This window comes from Lepus europaeus, chromosome X (assembly GCF_033115175.1).
Source record: "Lepus europaeus isolate LE1 chromosome X, mLepTim1.pri, whole genome shotgun sequence".
NCBI lineage: Eukaryota > Metazoa > Chordata > Mammalia > Lagomorpha > Leporidae > Lepus > Lepus europaeus.
In genome coordinates this window covers 48,651,249-48,661,825 of record NC_084850.1, presented here as the reverse complement: position 1 = coordinate 48,661,825, position 10,577 = coordinate 48,651,249, and positions in this window count along the sequence as shown.

Genomic DNA, 10,577 nt, shown 5'->3' with positions numbered 1-10,577 from the left:
TGCATACTAGAACAACCTCTGCTCCCACGCAGCCCGGCCTCAGCTTTCTAGCAGCCAACAGGAAAGGGGAAACCTTGCTGTTAGACAATTCACAATGTCCAGGAGATAAAAAACAAACTCATTGCTCAGCAGGGCAACGCTTCTGAGCACTCAGATCAGACAGGAATTCCTCCCAAGGGTCCTCGGAGAGGATGCCGCGCGCGCGATACAATGAACAACATCCTTGACGACGTCCTTACAACAGCGGTAGCAACAAGTTTCAAAGGGCTGCTTTTCCTAAGACCCTCAGGACCCGCGGCCTGGATCCCACTGCAGCCAGGCAATTAGAAGCTAAAAATAGCGTGTGAAGGTACAGGCCAGGGTGTCTGCTAAGTTCCCATTGGTGGGAAAAAAGAGGGTTATATATAGGCATGTGCATACATGGGACTCTTCTGGAAGAAAACATTGCTTCCCGGGGTTTGCCTCTGGGGAGACAGGAAGTAGAGGACGAGGGCCTGTGATGGGTGGCTTCCTCTTCATGGTATACCATTTTACACAGCCTGGGTTTGTGTTCACCACCGCTTCTGTTGTCAAGAACAGCATCAGCTGCTTCAAACCCATTGAGAGTGCTTCCAAAACGTTCACGGAAAAGGGAATCAAAAGTTCACTTTGAGGGCAGGTATGTGGTGTTAGGGGTGAACACACCAATTGGGGTGTCCACATCCCATAGCAGAGTGCCTAGGTTCAAGTCCCTGCTCTGCTTCTTTTTTTTTTTTTTAAGATTTATTTATTTATTTGAAAGCCAGAGTTACTCAGAGAGAGAAGGAGAGGCAGAGAGAGAGAGAGAGAGAGAGGTCTTCCATCTGCTGGTTCATTCCTCAGATGGCCACAATAGCTGGAGCTGCGCCAATCTGAAGTCAGGAGCTTCTTGTAAGTCTCCCATGCGGATGCAGGGACCCAAGGCCTTGGCCATCTTCTACTGCTTTCCCAGGCCATAGCAGAGAGCTGGATTGGAAGTGGAGCAGCTGGGACTTGAACCGGCGCCCATATGGGAATGCCGGCACTGCAGGGGGTGGCTTTACCCACTGTTCCACAGCGCCGGCCCCCCTGCTCTGCTTCTGATTCCAGCTTCTTCCTGCTAGTGTACACCCTGGCAGGCAGCAAGGCATGGCTCAGGTGCTTGGGTCCCTGCCACCCACAGGGGAGACCCAGATTGAGTTCCTGGCTCCTGGCTTTGGCCTCGCCCAGTGCCAGTCACTGCAGGTATTTGGGGAGCAAACCAGAGGATGAAAATTCTTTGTGTCTGTGTCTGTTTCTCTCTCTCTCTCTCTCTCTCTCTCTCTCTAATTTCTGTCTCCCAAATAAATACATCTATGAAAAAGTTCACTTTGATAACAAAAAATAGGTGAAATTCACACCCAGTTTTCCATAGTATGCATTTTCCTTGAACTTTTTGAAAACCCTCGTAATAATGGCATTCAGGGTTCAGAGGATAAAATGGGATTTATCTTTAAGCCACAGGCTGAGGAGGTCTGAAAGTTATCCTGGATGCTTCAAAAGAAAGAAACATTTATTGAGCAACTCCTGGATGCTACAGAGCTTCCATTGACATCATCTCATTTAATCCACACATGAATCCTGCCTGCAAAATCTACCCCAGGGACAAGCAAATCAGTTTCCTTGGAGAAGCCACATGATTGAAACTGCTGAGGTTTCTTCCTGCAGGGGATCTGGAGGAGGCCTGAGCAACTGGGGGGACACAAGCAGTTGTCCAAGGAGGGCAGAGCTCTTGGCTTCCTCAAATCCTCCCCCCTCTCCCACCTCCTTTCCTGGGCTTGGAGTGTTGGCCACTGGTGTTCAGACTCACGATCCTGACAGCTGGCCAGACCTCAGTCGGAAAACCAAGATGCAGGGGGCGGGCATTTGGCACAGTGGTTAAGATGCCATGTGGGATGCCCACTTTCCATACTGGATGCCTGGGTTCAAGTCTCTGCTGCAGCTACCAATTCCCAGTTTCCCGCTAAGGTGCACCTTGGAAAGCAGCAGGCAGTAGCTCAAATACTTGAGTCCTCGCCACTCATGTGGGAGACCTGGATGGAGTTCTCAGTTCCTGGCTTCAGCCTGGCTTACGCTCTGCTGTTGCAGGTGTTTGGGGGATGGGAACTCTCTTTCTCTCCATCTCCCTGCCTCTGTCCCTAAAATAAAGTAAATATATTTTTCAAAAAGAAAACCAAAATATAGCCAGCATTAAGGTGCCCTAATAAAAACTATCCAGCTTTTTTTTTTTTTTACTGAGTAACTCTGAAACATTTTAATAGAGTTCACTTAAACATATAAAACAGGGTTTAAGGGTCAAACGCCTCAATTGAAAATTATCACCCAAAAATGGAAAAAGATGCTGGAACCAAAAGCTTCCTGATAACAAGATGCTTTTCATCTACTGATGAACTAGCTAAATTTGAATCTTGCAAAGACAACAACCATTTCGTATGAGCATGCCCCAAATACTGCATGGTATCATGACCTCCTGGTGGCAATGAAAATCCCTGGCTGGCTCACTGCATGGCTTTTGCTAAGGTTTATTTATTTGAAAGACAGAGTTACAAAGAGTGAGGGAGACAGAGTTGAGAGATCTTCCATCTGCTGGTTCACTCCCCAAAAGGCCACAATGGCCAGGGCTGGGCCATGCTGAAGCCAAGAGCCAGGAGCTTCTTCTGTGTTTCCCATGTGAGTGCAGGGGCCCAGGGATTTGAGCCATCTTCTGCTGCTTTCCCAGGCACATTAGCAGGGAGCTGGATTGGAATTGGAGCAGCTGGGACTTGAACCGGCACCCATAGGGGATGCTGATGTAAGTGGCAGCTTTACCCGCTCTGCCACAATGCCAGCTCCTATTTATGGGGCTCGAGTTTTGTTTTCTGCAGGCGGTTAGGGGACAGATGGCAGAAGCTGCCTAGCTGTGGAGGCTGCTAATACTCAGTCCACAGGTATGGGCCAGAGTAGGGAGTGGGGGTGGGGAACAGTACTCAGCCTGAATTTTTCACAGTGGGCCTGGCACTAGGGTTCAGTTTGCTCTCTGTCTCCCCAGTGGGAGGTGTCTCTCCACACTGAATTTGAACCGGCACCCATATGGGATGTTGGCACTGCAGCTTGTGGCTTAACACTGGCCCCATGGCCTTTTCTAAGATCTGATGGTGTGTGTGTTTTGGGGGGGGGGGCATTGTGTGGGGGATACCTCCTTATAGCCTGGCCAGGCTGCCCACTCAGTCCTTGCTGGCGTGGGTGGGGTGGGAGCAGTTTTCTCTGGGTGTTTTCTGCCAGAGTAGAGCATTATTGTCTAAAAAGGCATGCCTTGCAAGGCTGGGTCTTTGCCTAAAGAGAGCCAGATCGTGTTAGGGTTTCTTTTTTGTTCTGTGTCTACTGTTGTTTCTGGGTTACCATCCTCTCCAGCACCCAGCCTGAGACAGATGAAGCCAAAAGAAAAAACAGGGAAGCCACTGCCATGTTGTCCCTCAGGCCAAGGTCCCTAGATGATCTGTTAGCCTCTTTCCAGTTTTCCGAGTCTAATTTTTCTAAATATATAATGTTCAGGGCTATTATCTGCCCGCCTCCAGGCTTATTTTCTAAGTCTAGCAACCCTGCCCAGGATCCTCATTAACAGCTGAAGCAGCCAAAAGGACTTGGAAATGTTGGATGAATTTCCAACCACAAAGAATGGAACAATAAGGGTCTGCTCAACTCCTATTAACTTAGAAAATCTGCTTTTGATGGAATTAAGCTGACCAGCCAATTTTCTTGCCTCTTTCTGTTAATCAACACTTTCCTGGGCTTCTAGAACCTTGGCGAACTTCTCTTCCCATATATTTGCCAGTGGCATTGAGTTTGTGATAATGAGGCCCTCTGCTGTCTGCAGAGAGAAGGGCAACTCCATAAATCTAGAGGCTGTGGCAAATTTCTCTGCAGTGGAACCAGGCGGATCAGGAGTTCGTAAATTGCATCCAATTATCAGAGTCCCTGATCCCCAACCCCCGTGGAGCTGTAAAGCCCTCGGACTGTTTAATTTCAAGACACCCTTTCCTTCTCATGGAAATGTGCAGCAACTTGGTGTGGAAATAAAAAATGTTTTCTCAAACTGCATTTTGGATATATACTGACAAGCTTCTGCTCTTGATTCCCAAACTGGCAGTCACCATGGGACTCACCGAGGCAGCCTTGGGCATGGCAGCCAGTATCATTTACCCAAGAGAGGGAAGGACTCACAAGGGCCTGGGTACGACATGGAGGCTGTGCTAACCTGGAAACTTCCAAGGCATTTATTCTGCTGTTCTGATAGAAAATTGTACAGAAAGTAGTATCCAAGAAGGCTGCAATTTATGGAAAGGAGCATGGTTTTCCTATGAACATTGCTTTCTCTTTTTCAATTATTTATTTGAAAAGCAGAGTTATAGAGAGGTAGAAGCAAAGAGAGAGAAAGGTCTTCCATTCGCTGGTTCATTGCCCGGATGGCCACAATGGCCAGAGTTGCACCGATCTGAAGCCAGGAGCCAGGAGCTTCTTTCAGGTCTCCCACGCAGGTGCAGGGGCCCAAGGATTTGGGCCATCTTCCGCTGCTTTTCCAGACGCATTAGCAGAGAGCTGGATTGGAAGACGAGCAAACCGGCACCCATATGGGATGCTGGCACGGCAGGCAGAGGCCTAACCCACTGCGCCACAGCACTGGCCCCTGGACATTGCTTTCTGCTCACGTGGCCTTCACTGAGAAGGTCCTGAGTAGGGACCCGAAGGAGGCGGTGGGAGTGCATGCTGCTGCATCTCCCAGGAGGTACTCAGCAGGATGCCACAGCCCAGCTGCTCTCCCCACGGAAGCTCCCCCGCCCCTCTCCGGGCAGCCCATGACAGCCAAGTGAGAATTGGTCCTGACTCCTTACTCTCTCCCAGCAGGGAAGGAAGGAGGCAAGCTGACACTCACTGAGTGTCAGGAACCTGGAACCTTATCAGGTACTTTTCACATTGTGTATCATTTAGTAGCCATAACAGTCCCAACAGTAATCCAAACGGTACGACTTACCACTTATGGAGGGCTGGCTCTCATACCAAGCACTTCCCATGAGTCGCTTCCTTTCCCCCTCTCACCATTGGAGTGCACAGCCAAGATCACACAGCCAAGAGGTGTCCAGTTAGGATTTGAACTCAGGTTTGACTCCAGATCCTGCCCTCTTACCTACGGAACTGCACTTTCAGGGGATAGTGCAACTCAAACATGAACCCAGGTCTGTGAAGAACTTTCGAAGCCCAGGGGCCTAGGTGAGGAGGTCAGATGGATGGATATGTGCAAGGTTCCACCTGCCTACACATGGGTGCCTGTGTATGCACGCACAGTCTGGCAAGAGCTTTGAGCCACTCAGCAGGTCTCAAGCTGTTGGTGCCCTTGTGCTAAGCCAGCTAGGCAAAACCACAAAGGCAATGGTTATTTTTGGGTGACGAGTGATAGCTGGGGCCGGCGATGTGGTGCAGCAGATTAATCCACTGCCTGAAACGCCAGCATTACATATGAGTACTGGTTTGAGGCCCAGCTGCTCCACTTTCCTTCCAGCTCCCTGCTAATGCACATGGGAAGGCACTGTTAGATGGGCCAAGTGCTTAGGCCCCTGCTCCCATGTGGGAGATGCAGAAGAATCTCTTGGCTCCTGGCACCGGATTAGCACAGCCTCGGCCATTGCAGCCAACTAAGGAGTGAACCAGCGGATGAAAGACCTCTCTCTCTCTCTCTCTCTCTCTCTCTCTCTCTGTTTCTTCTTCTCTCTCTGTGTAACTCTTTCAAATAAATAAATACACCTATTTTTTTTTTGTAAAGAGTGGTGGCTGAAAGGGAGCAGGAAGGGACTTCCAGGATGCAGGAAATGTTGTAGGCTTTGATCTGGGTACTTAGTATGTTCAGTGTGTGAAAGTTCACTGAGCTATAAACTTATGAACTGTGTACTTTTGACTGTGTTTAAGGCATGGAGAGTTCCGGAAAGAGGGAGTAGAAGTACTTTTGCCCATTCCTTCTGCTCAGTACAACAAAACTGGAGACAGCACATTACAAACAACCCCGAGAAGGCTCCAGGGTAGAAAGGACGGGTTTCAGGACTCCAGCAACGACGTGGCACTGAGTTCTCTTTGGGCTCCCCGCATCCCAGATTTGGAGCTGAAGAAGCCAAGAACACAGAAATACTGGCAGGTGCAGACAAAACATCCCTGCAAAAGAACTCGCTCTTTAGGCAAAGGCCTAGGAAAGGGGCAGCTAGGAAGAGGGAAGATTTTAGATGCTTCCCCACTCCACTGTGGCCAAACGCCAAAGGGGAAACTGTGCCCCACCCCGCTAGCAAGCGCTGAGTGAGGAGCACGAACTTCAACTCAGCCAGGCTGCAAGGGGGCACCCACAAACCTCACCCACAGCCACTGCCAAGGTGAATGTCGAGCAGGCCCTAGAAGGGAGCTGAGGCTTTGAGTCTCACTGGGTGGTAGCCAGGCCCCCTTTCCAGCAGTGTCAATGGAGATCAGGTGGGAAATAATAAGGGGACCCCTCCCTACCTTGCGGGTGCTGTCGGAAGATCGCCTGGGGAGTTGGCCTTTACTATCTCCCTAAAGTAACAAGCCCCACCCCCCACCCCAAGGTGTCAGTGGAGGCCGGGGGGGGGGGGGGGACTCCTACCCCTCCCAGCAAGGAGGTATCAGTGGAGACCTGGTTGAGACCAGAACTCCCATCCCCACCTAGCAGCAACGAGGAGGCTCCCTATTTGGTTGTCATTGGAGGATTCTGGGATCTTGTACTTCTACCCCAAAAGGCAGTAATGGGTTGGTGTCCCTTCCCCCACTCCCCTCGTTGAACCACTGTCAGAGGAAGCCAGCTAGAACAGAAGGCTTAAGTAAATTCCATACAAATCTGGACTGGACACTGCAGCAAAGAGAACCCAAGGATGCCCACAAAAGCATATGCAAGGATGTTGAACATCATTACCCATTAGGGGAATGCAAATTAAAACCACAATGAGACATCACCACACGCCTATCAGAATAGGTTAGACTAAATAAAATACTGACAGCATCAAATGCTGGTGAAGATGTGGAGAAACTGGGTCATTCATACCCATACATTGCTGGGAATGTATAATGACAGAGTCACTCTGGAATAAGTTTGGTAGTTTGTTTGTTTGTTTGTTTGTTTGTTTTTAAGATGTATTTATTTGAAAGTCAGAGTTACACTGAGAGAGAAAGAGAATCAGAGAGAGGTCTTCTATCCACTAGTTCACTGCCCAGTTGGCCTCAATAGCCAGAGTGGTGCCGATCCGAAGCCAGGAGCCAGGAGCCTCCTCCAGGTCTCCCACATGGGTGCAAGGGCCCAAGAAATTGGGCCATCTTCTACTGCTTTCCTAGGCCATAGCAGAGAGCTGGATCGAAGTGGAGCAGCCGGGACTTGAACTGGCCACCCACCTGGGATGCAGGCACTGCAGGCAGCAGCTATACCTGCTGCACCACAGCACTGGCCCCCCTTTTTTTGTTTTCAAAATTTATATTATTTGAAAGAGTTATCAGAGGAGAGAGGATCTTCCATCCACTGATTCATCCCAAAAATGACTAGAATGGCCTGGGCTGGGCCAAGCTAAATTTGGGAGCCAAGAATTCCATTTAGATCTCTCATGTGGGTGGCAGGGGCCTAATTGCTTGGGCCATCCTCTGCTGCCCTCCCAGGCGCATTGGCAGGAAACTAGATCAGAAGTGGAGCAGCCAGGACTCAAACTAGTGCTCATATGGGATGCCAGGGTTGCAGGCAGTGGCTTATCCCACTATGCCACAACACTAGTCCCTAGTTTGGTAGTTTTATAAAAAAAATCTAAACATGCAATTACCACACGACTTGGCAAGTGTGTTCCTGCACATCTGTCCCAGAGGAAAAAAACTGAAGTTCACACAAAAACTTGGCCATGAATAGCCCTAGCAGTTTTATTCTTTTTAAAAAGATATATTTATTTATTTATTTGAAAGGCACAGTGACAAAGAGAGAGAGAGAGAGAGAGAGAGAGAGAAATCTTCCATTTGCTGGTTCACTCCCCAAATAGCTGCAACATCCAGAAGTCTATATAGGTCCCCTGCATGGGTGGCAGGGACCCAAGTAGTTCAGCCATCTTCTGCTGCCTTTCCAGGCTCCTTAGCAGGAAGCTGGATTGGAAGCGGAGTAGCTGGGACTTAAACCGGCACTGGGATATGGGATGCAAGTGTCCTACCCAGGTGGCTTAACCCACTGCACCTCAATGCCTACCTCTTTTTTATTCTTTTTACACTTCATCTTAGCCAAAAGGCTGAGAAGCGATTTTTTTTTCTTTTTAAAAGTTTAACTATTTGAAAGGCAGAGAGAGAGAGAAATCTTCCATCTGCTGGTTCACTTTCCAAATGGTCACAACCTGGGGCTGGTGCTTTGGTGTAGCGGGTAGAGCTGTTATGCGAATCCTCCATAAAGCCAGAGCAAGAACCAGGGCTCGGGGCTCCAGGAAGCCAACTGACTGAAGCGGCATCCGTCTAAAGACTAAGGGCAACGACTGAGCAAGGGCAAGAGGCTTTTCACAGCCAGAACACTCACTTGCTCAGGTCCCCGGTGTGAGGGGTAGCCCCAGGCAGCAGGGCAAAGCTTTCTCCCCTCAGCCTTTTTTTTCTTTTGGTGGGGAGCTGCCACCAAACCACCAGATTCCTTTCTGGAAGCCTCCTTGCCCCTTCCTCACAACTGAGAGCTAGTAAGGGATGGTAGGAAGGCAGATCAACAGCAGAGATGGTTTGTCTTTGGAACGTCACGTTTTTGATTCAGGTAAGCCTGAGGTCAAGAGTCACGTGCTATTAATGCACAAGCTACCATTTTCAGCAGAAAGCCCTTGCTTGTGTCTAGATCCAGGAAGCAGACTGGGACTAGCAGCCCCAACTTGAGACGACACAAATCTTTTACACAGGCATTGGTTTTGGCTCCACCCAGGTTGTCCCCTTTCCTCTGGTTCTGAGCATGGAAGGACGCAAGAGGCGGGGAAACGGAACCTGGTCAGTTCTGGCACCTTTTGCTCAGAGGCAGTCACACACCTGTCCCAGGCATTCCAGGCTCTCACCGCAATTCCATGCAGCTTTGCTGCTGCCTCCTCCTCCTGCAGTACCATGTGTGCTCCTGCTGTTGTTCCAGTCAGGAACCACTTGCCACCTGACACCTGGGTCTCTCCCAATATAGAAAAAAAAATGGCATTAGGGGTGTTCCTGACACTGCTGTCACAGGGACCAAAGATGGGGACTGAGGGCTTCTTGAATGACCTCAAAAGATCATTCTAGAAAATGGGCTACTCAAGTGGCCCACAGCAGAGATCTCATGCCAAAGAGTATCCTGGGGGCAGCATTGAGGCACAGTGGGTTAAGCTGCCACCTGCAATGCCAGGATCCCATGAGCACTGGTTTGAGTCCCAGCTGCTCTACTTCCAGTCCAGCTCCCTGCTAATGCACTGGGAAAGCAGCAGGAGATGGCCCAAATGCTTGGGCCCCTGCCACCTACATGGGATACCCAGATGGAGCTATAGCTGCTGGCTTTGGCCTGACCCAGCTCTGACTGTTGCAGCTATTTGGGGAGGGAGCCAGCAGATGGAAAAATCTGTCTCTCCCTCTAACTCTGCCTTTCAAATAAATAAATCTAAAAAAATAACAGTCCTCCCTTATTTGCAGTTTCATTTTACATGGTCTGTTATTCAGTTGCAGCCTGAAAGTAAATGCAAACTTCTGGAAATAATCCATGTTTTAAATTGTGTGCTATTCTGAGTAGCATAATGAATGCTCACACCATTGCACTGTGCCCTGCCCAGGACGGGACCCATCCCTTTGTCTGGCAAATCCAGTGTATGCTACCTGCCCAACAGTTACCAGATCCATTCTTCCAGTGTTGCAGTAACCCTTACTTTGCCTAACAGTCCCAAAACACAGGAGTAGTGAGGCTGGGAATTTTACTGTAAAATATTATAATCATTCTGTTTTATGAATCTTCTACTGTGCTTCATTTTAAGTTCAGCTTTATCATAGGTATGTGTGGATAAGAGAAAAGGATAGCATATATGGGGCTTGGTATTATTTGCAATTTTAGGCAACCACTGTGGGTCCTGGAACATATTCTCAGTGGATAAAGGGGGAACTATTGCAATCAGCAGGTGAAGGCATTGGTACTTCACCCATAGCAAAGATGTGAGATGAAAGAAGGCAAGAGGCACTCCTTTCCTGAGTTACCTCAGTCCCTCTTAATCACTTTTGCCAAAAGGCTTATTGTAGATATCCCATTTCCCAACAAAAGCAAAAACAAACTAAACAAAAGCAGGCTCAGGCTTCAAAAATTAAGGCACACTCTTCATTAACCTCCAGAAGCACAGAGCTTCCCAAAGGAACAGAGTACCCTGGTTGGATGCTGTGCAAGCAAACACTTCAAGTTCTGGAATGCATTATAATTCATTCTTAAGTGTTGCATGCTTACCTTCTCAAAATCGTTTTGATTTGGAAGAGCTGAAATGAAATGCCAAACATACGTCAACAACTGATGAATGGAGGGAAACTAT